General features: G+C 36.1%; 1 long non-coding RNA gene across 1 annotated transcript; it reads left to right on the top strand.

Moving 5' to 3' along the window:
* The first annotated feature begins 990 nt into the window (after positions 1-990).
* Positions 991-5,301, top strand: LOC112696402 (uncharacterized). The gene is made up of 6 exons (XR_011861962.1): positions 991-1,361; positions 2,934-3,666; positions 3,741-3,956; positions 4,057-4,149; positions 4,248-4,348; positions 4,787-5,301. It is a non-coding gene; the product is annotated as an uncharacterized lncRNA (long non-coding RNA).
* Positions 5,302-12,846: the final 7,545 nt, after the last annotated feature.

The following is a 12,846-nucleotide window of genomic DNA, read 5'->3' as shown; positions in this document are numbered from 1 at the left end:
TATAGCTGAAATAATTGAAAGTGCTCCTGGTTATGAATGAAAAATGAAGTAAATGAATGATGATGTTGTTTTGGTATTATTGTTCTATATATATGTTAGTAGTTTTGTTAAAAAAATTTCCTAAATGTAATGTTCTTGTGAATCATCAAGAGGAGTTTTCCCATATCACCATATGTGATGAATCTTAGTTCATCTGATCCTCCAGCAGGTAGAGTTATAAACTTGATTTGTTCACTCTAACCAACAGAATCACTGCATCATCATAGCATAATCACAATGTATTGCAATACAAATAGTTTCACAAGAGCCAAATGAAATGAAGTGTTCATGATCATGATATGAGTTTCAAATGCAGAAGATGCTAATGAAATGAAATTGCAAATATTATTACAAGAGTCAAATGTAGGCAAAATCAAGTATATACTGGTGATGATACTTTGAAAATAGAAAATAATAGATATAGAAATGGATTATGTATTCTCAATATTAGTTTTTATTTGAAAAGAACAATGGATACATAATGAATATCTTTTTTGGAATCAAAACATAAATTGTTAATTTTAAAGAAATAAAAAACTAAAGACTAAATTTAATTGTTAAATTTGAGGTAAAAGGAAAAAAATGAAAAAAGCTGCGTGTAAAAGGTCAAATTTAAATATTATTATTATTATTAACCCCTATACTTTATTATTATTATTATTATTATTATTATTATTATTATTATTATTATTTTAAAATTTAAAATATCAACACTAAATTTAGTTTGTTTAATATTTTTATTTTTCAAATGCTTCCTGCTATAACTATTCTGGTTATTATACTTCTTATTTGGCAAAATATACTTATTGGCAATATGTTATTATTAATTCCGACTAAAAGTTAAAATAAGGGATTTGGTTTTTTCACAATTTCAAACAAGCGCGAAAGTTGAATACTCCCCTTACCAGCGTCCGCAACAGCAACTTCCTCTGTTTCTCAATCCTTATACACCCCAGCCCACCTCAAACACATTGAATCAAGGCCCCCTCCCCACCCAACCAATAGAAGCTCTCACATCTCGCACTCCAACAAAGACTGCTCAGCTTGCATCGGCATTTTGGGTCTCTAGAAGCTGTCGGTCGCTCAGGTGTCTCTACCCGCGTGATCGTCGTTGGATTGAGATTATTGTTGGCCCATTCTCTCTGCTCCAGTAATCATCCCTCTTTCTTTCAATAAAATGGGTGATGTTAAAATGTGATTACAGTAGGTGCTCTTATTATCAATGAAATTTGTATTATTACTGCAGAAGTTAGCTTTCATCCCTCCAAAAATTGAGTTAAGCTCTCTTGTCCCAGCCTGGTCATCAACAATCAACACAGTAGGTAATGAAAAAAACTTCATTTTACCATTCTCATATGCCAAATTTCAAATTTATTTTTACCCCTTGAAAAATAAAGGAATTCCCCTTAATTGTAGTCAACTTTTCGCTGAAACATGCCAATAATGGAGGAGTTTCCTTTCACCCTTTGTAGGCATGCATTGTGCATTCTCTATTTTTGATCATATCTTCGGACTCCCAATAGATAATTATTTGAATTACAAGTTTTGGACCTGTTTAATTGTTTACCATCTAATACTGTCGATGGGTTTCCCATCCAATCTATATTTCTACATATGCTATATACGTGAAGAAGTAAGGATAAGTGGTTTTTTCTTGCAGACTTTTTATAGTTGACCACAAGAGCAATATAGTTTTCTTCTTTGGTTGAATTTTTTGAGGGACTTAACAACTCTCTTATAACTATTTTAAGTTATAAGAAAATCATCATAAAATGCTTAGGTTAACACCAACAATTTCGAGCATGATGTTTTGATATATAGTTGTTTGCTGAGTCGGTTGTGTTCTCCACTTCTTCCTCAATTATAGGTTCAATAATAATTTTTATTGTTGAAACAAACTTGTACAACATTTACCTTTTATGGTGTTTTATATATTCAAGATGCATGTAAGTAACCAAATCAGCATATTTTAAAAATTGTAACATGGAAAGATCTCTTAATAGTTATTACTGTCGCCTAATAGATATTTCATTAACTTAAATATTATATCTTCTATGCATAACATATATATTTCCCCTTCTATACTTATAGTTTTATATCCTGGAGACTTTTATAGTGGGCCACTTTTCATTTCTTCTAAAGGTATGTGCACAATAATGCTTATGTATACACTGACACTTGTATTAGCAATTAGTAATATCTATTGAATCCAATGTCAAGTAAATTTAACATTTATTATTGGCTAGCATTGTATTCATTGAATGATTAGTTTATATATAGTTGGTTAATGTTTTGAAATAATAACAGATTTCATTTCAAATTATAGTTTCACATGTTTACAATCTTATATCTATATTTAAACTTGTTTTTCTATATGAATTAGTTAACGAATTACCTTTCAATTTTGGATGTAACAAATTTACCAAAAAAGCATGAATGTGACATAACCAAGATTTGATATTGATTTAATCTCTTAGTTTTTTTCTGATTTACAACTTTGTTGTACCCTCTATTTTTGTATGTCTAATGTTCCATTATTATGTTAAAAAAAAGGAGATTTATTTTCTTTTAGGTGGTGAGTGATTGAAATTTAAATTGTATATTTTTATTTATAATTTTGTTTATTTCATGTGTCATTAATAATTTTACGAACTTGTGTTAATTTAATTAGACGTCAGGTTCATACAAAATGAAAAAAGCTTCTGCCATGTAACATGTAAAAGTCTTTTAATATTCTATATGATTAGTGCATATAAAACTAGGCTTCTACTTACTAAACCGTTGCCGAAAGTTCTGTGGAAGTCATTGTAATAGGTGGGGATATAGGATTTTAATTATGAGTTACGAAAGAATACATCATGCTTTGACTCTTCTTGATTCTAATTTATTAACAGGTTCCCTTTATCTTCTAAGATGCTAGAAAAGGTCGTTACACGAAAAAATTGAAATTAGGACCAGAGTGTCAGCAACCACAAACGGCTCCACCTCCGGTCTCGGCTTCCTACCACGATAACTCTCAAATTCTCCCGGACAGTGGTGATAGTGTACCTACAACTTCACGCCCATTCCTTCTGCTGCGCAGCGTACTAAGGCCTGCTCTACAAAGGAGCATAAATAACATTCAGAACTCGGAGCCAGGCCATGTAAACTTGGTAGCTAATGCTAATGATGTAGATTCTGTTGATCAAGAAGCTAATGACCCCTTTGTTGATTCTAGAGCTCTAAATCGCAAAGGATGCAAGACTACAGAGTTTTGGAAAGTTAAGATCATCGATAACGTATTTAATATTTTTTCTATGTTCAACATGATTTAGACTCTATGTTATTTATTAATTTTCTCACGTGCTGTCCATAACGAATACAGATATAAGGTATTATATTTGGCTTATAGATTCCGATGGCATAATCAAGCGGGCAAGACTAAGCGTGAGGTATGCTATTAAATGGCCTAACGGTAGAAAGATCGTGCTCAGGTTCAACAATGCAACGCAAGCAATTGGAAATGAAGCTGGACTGTTGAGTGGCGTGCTTGGTCTGCTAGGATCTGACTTTGAAAAATTTTCTATCTGTGAGACAAGTTGGCGTAAGATTACCACTAAAGACAAGGTTTATAACGAGTGTGTCAAGGTAAAAGTTTATATCCCCTTTGAAATAAATCTGCTTATTTTTACAATTATTGACAAATTGTATTATCTGTATAGCAAATTTTCTACTTTGATGAAGATAGTGAAGGAACTATCAAGAAAAATATTTTGAAAAGTATGGAGAAGTCTTGGAAGGAAACAAGACTAAGGTTGTATAACGCTTTTTACGAGCCAACATTCATGACTAAAGAAAATATTGAGCACCGTCCGCCGGAAATCAATCGGGAGCATTGGAGATGGTTCCTTGACTATCGCGCCAAAACTGAGATGAAGGTAATCTAGTATATCATTGGTACACAATAATACAATTTATGTTGCATTGAGTCTTTATAAATCAGTTTCTAATCACCCTTTGTCTCTGATGAACCAACAGAAAAAGTGTAGGAAAAATGCGAAGATTTGATCAAAACAACTATATACCCACATTGGCGGTTTAAAAAACTTTGCACGGCGGATGGAAGAAGAGGTACTTTACTTTTTTTATTCACTCTTTGGACTATTTCTTTGACTTAAGTTTCCTTGATTGTGTGGAATACGGTAATGACATAAACTTTGTTGATACAGTCGGAACAACAAGGGAGAAAAGTCGGTAGAGGATAGTTCTGGATCACAGAGCACAAAAAAAATATGGCTCCTATATCAATGATGAAGCAAGAGCAATTGGTGTAAGTACTACTATTTATAATTGATCCATAAAGTTATTACCTCAAATAGGGTAATAGTCTACTTCTTTATGTTATAACCTCAAATAATGGTTTACTCCCCTATGTCAAAGTGGATCAAAAGACCTTTACAATTTCTAATTCAGCTTCCTTTAAATATCATTGTAAATATACGTGTTATGTTTCTAGACATTTTGAACTTCGATATAATTTGGAAACAGTTGGGGTAGAATTTGAATGATTGAGTTTCATTTATCCCTTATTTCTTTTTATAGTGGTTGGCATACTATGTTGTTATCTTTTGAGACCAATATTATACCCAATATTTGTGTATTTTTTACTGTGATGAACGTGATACAGTTAATCATCCTGTTTGGTGTGTTCTTGATATGAGATGGACCTATCAACAAAATGATTGTATTTGCTAATTTGTGTCCGTAGGAAAGAATTGAGTAGATTGAGCAACAGGATGAGTCATCTAGGGTGTTGTCTCAAAATGATTCCATTGCTCAGGTTTTCAGAAAAGAGAAACCGGGTAGAGTACGTGGTGTGGGTTTTGGACGACTCCTAGTCAACTCTTCGGTCCGAATTCACATGCGCCTGGCAACGAAGTCCAACTAAAGGAGACCTAGAGGAAGCTGCTTGAACTGTAGGCAGAGCTGGAAGGCAAAAAGTTGAAGAGGAAGGCGATGGAGGATGAGGCAGCAGCAGAGAAGAAAAAGATGAAGGCGATGGAGAGTGCTCTGATTTATCTGTTTTAACGGCAAGGTGAGGAGCTGCCACCAAACATCGCTGCAGGGATGAATTTCGTGGAATGATAGAGTGAAAAATAGAATATTCGGATTGGAGATATTTTGGACTGAAGCAAACATTTTATTGAATTAGACTGAGCAACTCTTTGAAAGAGATTTAATTTCTTCGAATTTTCATAAATATATTATTTTGTTTTGCTTATATTTTAATTTTGTTTTTGCTAAAAGTTTAGATTCTAAGGTTGAAAATATTTACTCTTAAAATAATAAAAAATCTAAAAAAGAATAAAAAAATAATTCAATAATATTTTAAAAAAATTATGCGTGTTTTTTTTTAAAAACCCAAATTTTCTTTTTTTTTTATTTTTTCTCAAATTAGCGACGGTTTTAAACCACCGAAATGTGGTTCAAAGATTATAAAACTGCCGGTATTTGTGACCGAAACTATAGTGTTATTTAGGGTAAACCGACGCTAAACGCGCGGCAACTTGGACATATCGAGATAAATCGCGGCGGTTTGAAAACCGCCAGTAAATATGAAGCAAATCGTGTCAGTTTGGTTTGGCGGCAGTTTTCAATTGGTGTGCCACGAAATTTTGATTTAGAGGCGGTTATACCAGCTGTTGCTGGAAACTGTCGCCAAACCCAATCTTGTCGCCCATATCCATGGCGGTCCGGTTAGTCACTGGCATTTGATTTTGCGGTGGTTTAAAACCGCCACTAATAAAAAAACTGCCGCCATTTCGCGCCTCCCTTGTGGTGCTTTTAGTAGCCCTACTTTATACGTATTTTTTTCTTTTCTTCCTTTTTTTTAAGGAGAAAAATTGGAAAGTAAACAAAAAAAATAGTTTAAGACCTTTATTATTTGATTAAATTTCTTTATGATGATGATAAAGTAAAAAAATAAAAATCTAATCATTCTATTAAAGTTGTAGGATTCATACATAATAGATTTTATAAATTTAACCGTAATTAACTATTTATTTTATTATATTAGAAATATTATCACTTTAGATAATTTTTTATTTTTTGGTGTCAAATTGAAATGTCAAAACATAAGTTACTTATTATTATTATTATTATTATTATTATTATTATTATTTTAAAACGAAAGAAGATCAACACACAAGTAGAGCGAGAAAGCTAGAAAAATAAAAAACAAACAACACCTCTTAAAAAAACCTCGTAAAATCTCACACCAATAGCTATCCCAATGTTATTTTTGGAATTGCCATCAACAACAAAAGGGATCGTCGCACCTCCATTCCTTGAAGTGAATTAGAGACATGTTGAAGATTTCTTCGGCACCTTTTTCTATGTTCTGAAACAATCTCCTATTCCTTTCCAACCAGACGTTCCAAACAACCGTGATGTAACTTATAAACCATTTGTTACGCTCATCTTTCCTACTTGTAACACCTGTCCAATTTTAAAAATGTTCCTTCAAAGTACCTGGACATGACCATTGTCTGCCAAACTCAGTTAACCAAGCACACCACACCTGCCAAGTAAATTCACAACCAAGAAATAAGTGGTGAACATATTCAATATCCTTATTACTAACACAAATTATCACCCTGATTAACAATTCCTAACCGACACAGCCTTGTCTTTGTATTCACCCTGCCTATCAATACAAACCAGGCAAACAATTCTACTCTTGGAAGGACTAATCCTTTCTAAAGAGTCTTAGTAAAGCTATAGCTTGTTACGTCATCCGGAAGCGTTTCTGCTTGTAGCACCTGCACAAAAGAGTTAGTAGAAAAAATACCTTTCCTGTCAAACTTTTAGGCAACTGTATCCTCTCTATCAAAGGCTAATTTAACCGGTCTCAAAGTTTCTTGTAATTGATTTACAAGTTCCAACTCCCATCGGAACAGCTCATGCCTCCATTAGAAGTTTCATATTCACTCTAATCCATCCCAAAACCCATAAGCTCCTATGACAGAGCCTTTCTAAATTGAAACCGAGAAGAGCCTTGGAAATCTATCCTTTAGAGGACCACAACTCAGCCAAACATCTTCCGAAAAATGAGTTCTTCTGCCATCATCAATCTCCATAGACAAACTAGTTATGATTTTTTTTTTCTTATATGTTGCTCCTTAATCTGTAACTGCCAAATGTCCTTCCATGGACCCCCTTTAGTAGGTAAAGCTTGGGTGGACAACAGCTCATTAGGGGAGAAATTATTACAAGAGCATACCACCTTCTTCCACAATAAACACTCCTCCTTTGAGAACTTCCACCACCACTTAAACAAGAGTGAGGTATTACAAATCATCGCATCTCCGACTCTTAACCCCTCTAGCTTCTTTGGAGCTTAGACCACTTCCCATTTAACCAAAGCCATACCCTTCCTTCCATCCTCCTTACTCCACAAAAACCTTCTTTGTAACGGAATTAATTTCTTCGCCACGGCTTTCGCCATCTTGTATAAGCTTAAATAATAAATCGGTAGGCTATTTAATACTGCTCTGATGAGCACCAACTTCCCCGCTTTGTTTAGAACCTTTGATTTTCATAAGCTGAGCTTCTCCTCCACTTTGTCTATAACTGACTTCCAAGTCTTGACCAACCTTGGGTTAGCTCCTAAAAGAATTCCAAGGTATCTAACCGGCAAAGAAGCTTCCTTGTACCCCAATAAGCTGCACATGCTTCAAACCCACTGATATTCACAATTAATTGGGATCAAGCTAGATTTATCAAAATTGATGCTTATCCCCGACATCAACTCAAAACATCGTAGGAGCCTCTTGTAGTTCTTAATAGTCTCTTCCTCTGGCGGACAGAACAAGACAGTGTCATCGGCAAACTAGAGGTGTGACAATTCTATATTATCTCTCCCAACAAATAAAGGGGATATCCGACCATTTCTAACTGCCCCTCTAATCATTCTATGTAGTACATCAACAACAAGTACAAACAAGAATGGAGATAGGAGATCACCTTGTCTTAGACCTCTTTCCATCTTGAACGGTTTTGTTGGTGAACCATTTATCAAAACCTATTTTCTGCAGAACAATTTCCACAAAGCTCCACTTGACCCTATCGTATGCCTTTTGAAAGTACAGTTTGATTATTGCCGCTTTCTTTTTTCTCGTTTTAAGCGAATGTACAGTTTCACATGCAATAAGACCCCCATCATGTATTTTCCGACCTTTGATAAATGCACTCTGAGTCTCTCCAACTAGGCCTGGCATAACTAATCTCATCCTCCAGACTAATACCTTAGAAATCACCTTATACACACGACCAACTATGCTAACTGGTCAGAGGTCCTTAATCTCCTTAGCGCCAATGAACTTTGGTGTTAATGCAACCCATGTGATATTAGAATCTGTCGGTAACCTGGATGTCTGAAAAAACCTAGCACAACTACCATGAATTCAGCTCCAATCTCATCCCAGCACTTCTTAACAAAATTCATATTATACCCATCACTTCCAGATGCCCTAGATGATTCACAGTCCCACACTGCATCTCTAATCTCTTCAACTGACGGCAACACCTCTAAAGTCGCAGCTTCCTCTTCAGCTATCATATCCACTAGTCCATCCCAAAAGCCCACCAAAGGAGACTCCTCCTGATGATATAATTTCTTGTAAAACTCTCAGATAGCTACTTTTATTCTCGCTTAATTTCTTACTGACCTTCCATTAATTACCAACGCATCAATCATGTTATTCCTCCTTCTTGTAGAAGCTATGTTGTGGAAGTACCTGGTGTTTTTGTCCATGTCTTTCGTGAATCGGGATCGCGACATCTATTTCCAATGCACTTCTTTTCTCACATACCAATTTCTGACAACAAGTCACTAACACCTTTCTTCTTATCTCCATCATTCCCTCATACACCCTATTGCTATCCATGTCATCTATCTTCTTGATCTCTTCTTCAAACATCAAGTTTTCTTATCCATATCGCCAAGGTTGTCCCTGTGCCATCTCCCCAAAGGAACCGTCAAGGTCTTCAATTTATCTGTGAACTGTATCTCTCCTAACCCCATTCCATTCCTCTTTAACCATTCTTAGAAAACCTTCATGTGTGAACCATGAGTCAAGGCTTCATAAAGGTCTCGGACCACATCTCAACCTTGTATCTTCGATTATTATCGGGCAATGGTCTAACAACCCCTTGGTCCTCCTCTTATGCGAATCTCTGGGAACTCCTCAACCCATTCCAGACTGAGCAGAACTCTATCAATCCGACTGCAAGAATGACCTGTGAACCAAGTAAACTTGCGGTCATTAAGCGGCAAGTCCACCAAGTACATATCTTGGATCCAATTCTTGAATTCTTCAGCAAATGCTGTTAAGCTAGTAGTACATTTTCTTTCCTCCACTTGAACAATCTCATTAAAGTCTTCCAAGAAGCAACAAGGGACCTGGCATAATCCTACTATATAGCTTTCACACAACTAGTTTTCCATCTCTAGTATGAGCACCATAAACCAAGAAAAAAGCAAAGTTAAAATTATTCTTTAATATGGCCCCTTCCACATACAACCACCTCTCCCCTTTATAGCAATTACTCATTTTAAAAATTGTTTCATCCCATATTATCAACAATCCACCCGATGCACCGTTAGATTCAACATATTCCCACCCTGCACTATCACACCCCCAGATTCTAGCTACATCAAATTTTGCCAATACATGCCTTTTAGTCTCAGTCAAACCTAACATATTCAATCTATATTTTTGCTTTAAGTTCTTAAGCATTCTCAACTTACCATCTCCTCTCAACCTCCTAACATTCCACGAGCTAAAGATCATTTTAAAAGATTGTTACACACCTTATTTTTATTCTTAGCTCTACAGCGCCTTGCCTTCGCCTTTTGTTTTACTAGTCTTCTTTCCTGAGCAATCTCTTCATTTTGAGCTTGGAGGACACCCATGATGTCATCTTCTTCATTGTACAGCACTGCATAGGACTCCACTGCTATTTCTCATGTCCTCTTATTTTTCAGCATTTGCTCTTCCAATGTTGCACTTTGATTGTCACCAAAAGCCCCATCATTTTCATCTCCGGCTTTCCCCTTTTGAGTATCTCCAACTCCATCCCCTCCTTGAACCATCATTGTCCGACATGCCTTCGATCCAGCACGTCCATACAGCATCAAAGACCTTTAATTCATTAATTGCCCAGTTTCGATCTTCAGCTTCACTTACGATATTGTTCTTCCCATTTGAATCGTTATCCCCGTCGACAATCCCCAAACTTTCCTTCATCACTAAGATCCCCACTTCCACCATTTTTACCACCAACATCACCATCGTCTCCATCACCTTTATCCATCCCAAGTCCCATGCTTTTAGTCCCCACAAACCCTTTGAAACTTTCATCCTCCAACTCTGCCAGAATCACCGCTCCGTTGACATTCCCAACCACCATCCCGTCCCCACACCCAGTATTCATCATCGGCTCCAACGCAGCGCCACCATTAGCCACTACCACACGATTATTAAAACCATGACTCCCACAGTTCAGCCTTCGCCACGCTTCTCCAGATGGCCATGCTTGTGCGTCCTGGGACCAATTAGCGCCCCCTTCCCCAACCAACCTTCCTCCCATTGATGTACTATAGATGGGTCGGCTCAGCGTTAGGGTATTGAGCTCCACGAGACCTGGTTTCACAAGACTCGCACTAGCACCTGATTCACTCGCCCCAGTGCCCCTCAAGGTTGATTGTGATGGTAGAAACAGGCCCATCTGCAATTGCGGACCATATTAGGATGACTAGCATTCTAGGCCCTCTTTTCTTAATGCTAGTTGATAAATTCTAATTTTGTGGTTTATCTTGTGCTTAATATAGGAGATTTTATCAACTTATCTTACATTTATTCAATGAAATAGCATAGTTTTGTAATTCTCTCTAAATTTGTGCTTAAGAGTGAAAACATACTTTTTAGGCCTTTAAATTGCTAATTTTAATTCACTTTAATCCCATTCGATGCCTTGATATGTTTGTTGAGTGATTTCAGATTCATAAGGCAAGTATTGGATGGAAGAAGTGAAGAGAAAAGCATGCAAAGTGGAGAATTCATGAAGAAATGAGCATTTGGAGAATTGAAGGCCACGCACACGCGTCATCCACGTGTACGCGTGAGAAGAATTTTCATGGCCACGCGCACGCGTCACCCAAGCGTACGCGTGAGGAAAAAATTTGCTAGCGATGCGCACGCGTCATCCACACGTACGCGTGACTAGCGGCACGTGACTTCATTAAAAGCAAAACGCTGGGGGAATTTTTGAGCTTCCCAGGCCCAAGTCCAACTCATTTCTGAGGCTATTTGATGCAGAACTCAAGAGGGGTCAAAGGGAAAGTAATTAGATTAGCTTAGCATCATGTTGTAGGTAGTTTTCTAGAGAGAGAAGCTCCCTCTTCTCTCTAGAATTAGGTTAGAATTAGGTTAATTTCTCTTAGATGTAGGTTTAATTTATTGTTTTCATCTTGTTTTCTTTACAATTTATTGTTCCTACATCTTTATTCTCTTAATTTGCATTGTTAATTTTGCTTTTTGTCTTTTTTTACGTTGATGAACTCTTGTTGGATTTGAATTTCTTTTTAATGCAATTTAATGTTTCTTTGTTTAATGTTGCTTTCTTTAGTGTTATTGTTGATTTCTTGCATTGGGTAGTTGTAGATTTTATTATTCTTGCAATTTAACATGCTTTCCTTTTATGCCTTCAAAGTGTTTGACAAAATGCTTGGTTGGATGTTAAAGTAGTTTTTGAGCATTCTTGGCTTGGAAAGAGAAATTAGGTGCTCTTGAGTCTTTAATACTCAATTTAGATTGGTGGTCTAGAGTTGTTAGTTAATATTATTTCCATTGACTCTAATCTCTTTCTAATTCAATTAGTAAGTTGATTAGGACTTTTGGATTGAGATTAACTATTCTTATTTGACTTTCTCTCATGTGAAGATAACATTGTACTTTCTTCCAATGTTGGAGATGACTAAATAGGATTAGCTCTCATTAATCATTGTATGATAATTAGTGACTAAGATAGAAAGCCTATATTCTCAACCCCTGCCATGAATGTCTCTCTTTATTACTTGCTTTCTTTAGTTGTTTTCTTTATTTTGTTGCCTTTTTAATTTCTTGTCCCTTTATTTGCAAACCCCCTTGGATACCATAATCAATAATGTGCATACCTCACTGCAATTTTTTTGAGAGACGACCTGAGATCTAATACTCTCGGTGTTTTTATTGGTTTGCACTTGCGACAAACAAAATTAAACTTTGATTGAGCATTACTTGTCGGTTTGGAACTATACTTGCAACAAAGTTATTTTCTCTTTTACCGAGAAGAAATTCTAAGCCAACAGTTATGCTCTATCACTAGGTTTATTTTTCACCCCCTTATAGCATTCCCTTGAAGCTCACATTTCAATTTGCCAAAAGCCCATGACACAGTTTCATCAGAATCTTCTCTATTTCTCATAATGGCTTCCCCCACAAAATCAGCACTTCCTTCATTAACATCATTATTTGATTTGTAGGTTACCAAATTAAGAGGATTATGTTTTAAATTTTCATTAACCCATTTGTTCAAAATATTTTTTGAAACTACCATTCTGTCCTTATCTTCTTCACCACCTCGCGTCACCGCCATCATCAGTTCTGCCGCCTAGTCTACACAATCCGGTAGATTTGTTCGCCCCACCGATCTGACAGCCACCTCTGAACACTTTCCTGCGGTACTTGTCCATTGCTGTTCACAGCTTGTGTCCTCATCAGCCTT

Source organism: Arachis hypogaea, chromosome 6 (genome assembly GCF_003086295.3).
Source record: "Arachis hypogaea cultivar Tifrunner chromosome 6, arahy.Tifrunner.gnm2.J5K5, whole genome shotgun sequence".
NCBI classification, from domain to species: Eukaryota; Viridiplantae; Streptophyta; class Magnoliopsida; order Fabales; family Fabaceae; genus Arachis; species Arachis hypogaea.
Note: the sequence above shows the minus strand (reverse complement) of the source record. Positions and strands in the feature narration are given on the sequence as shown.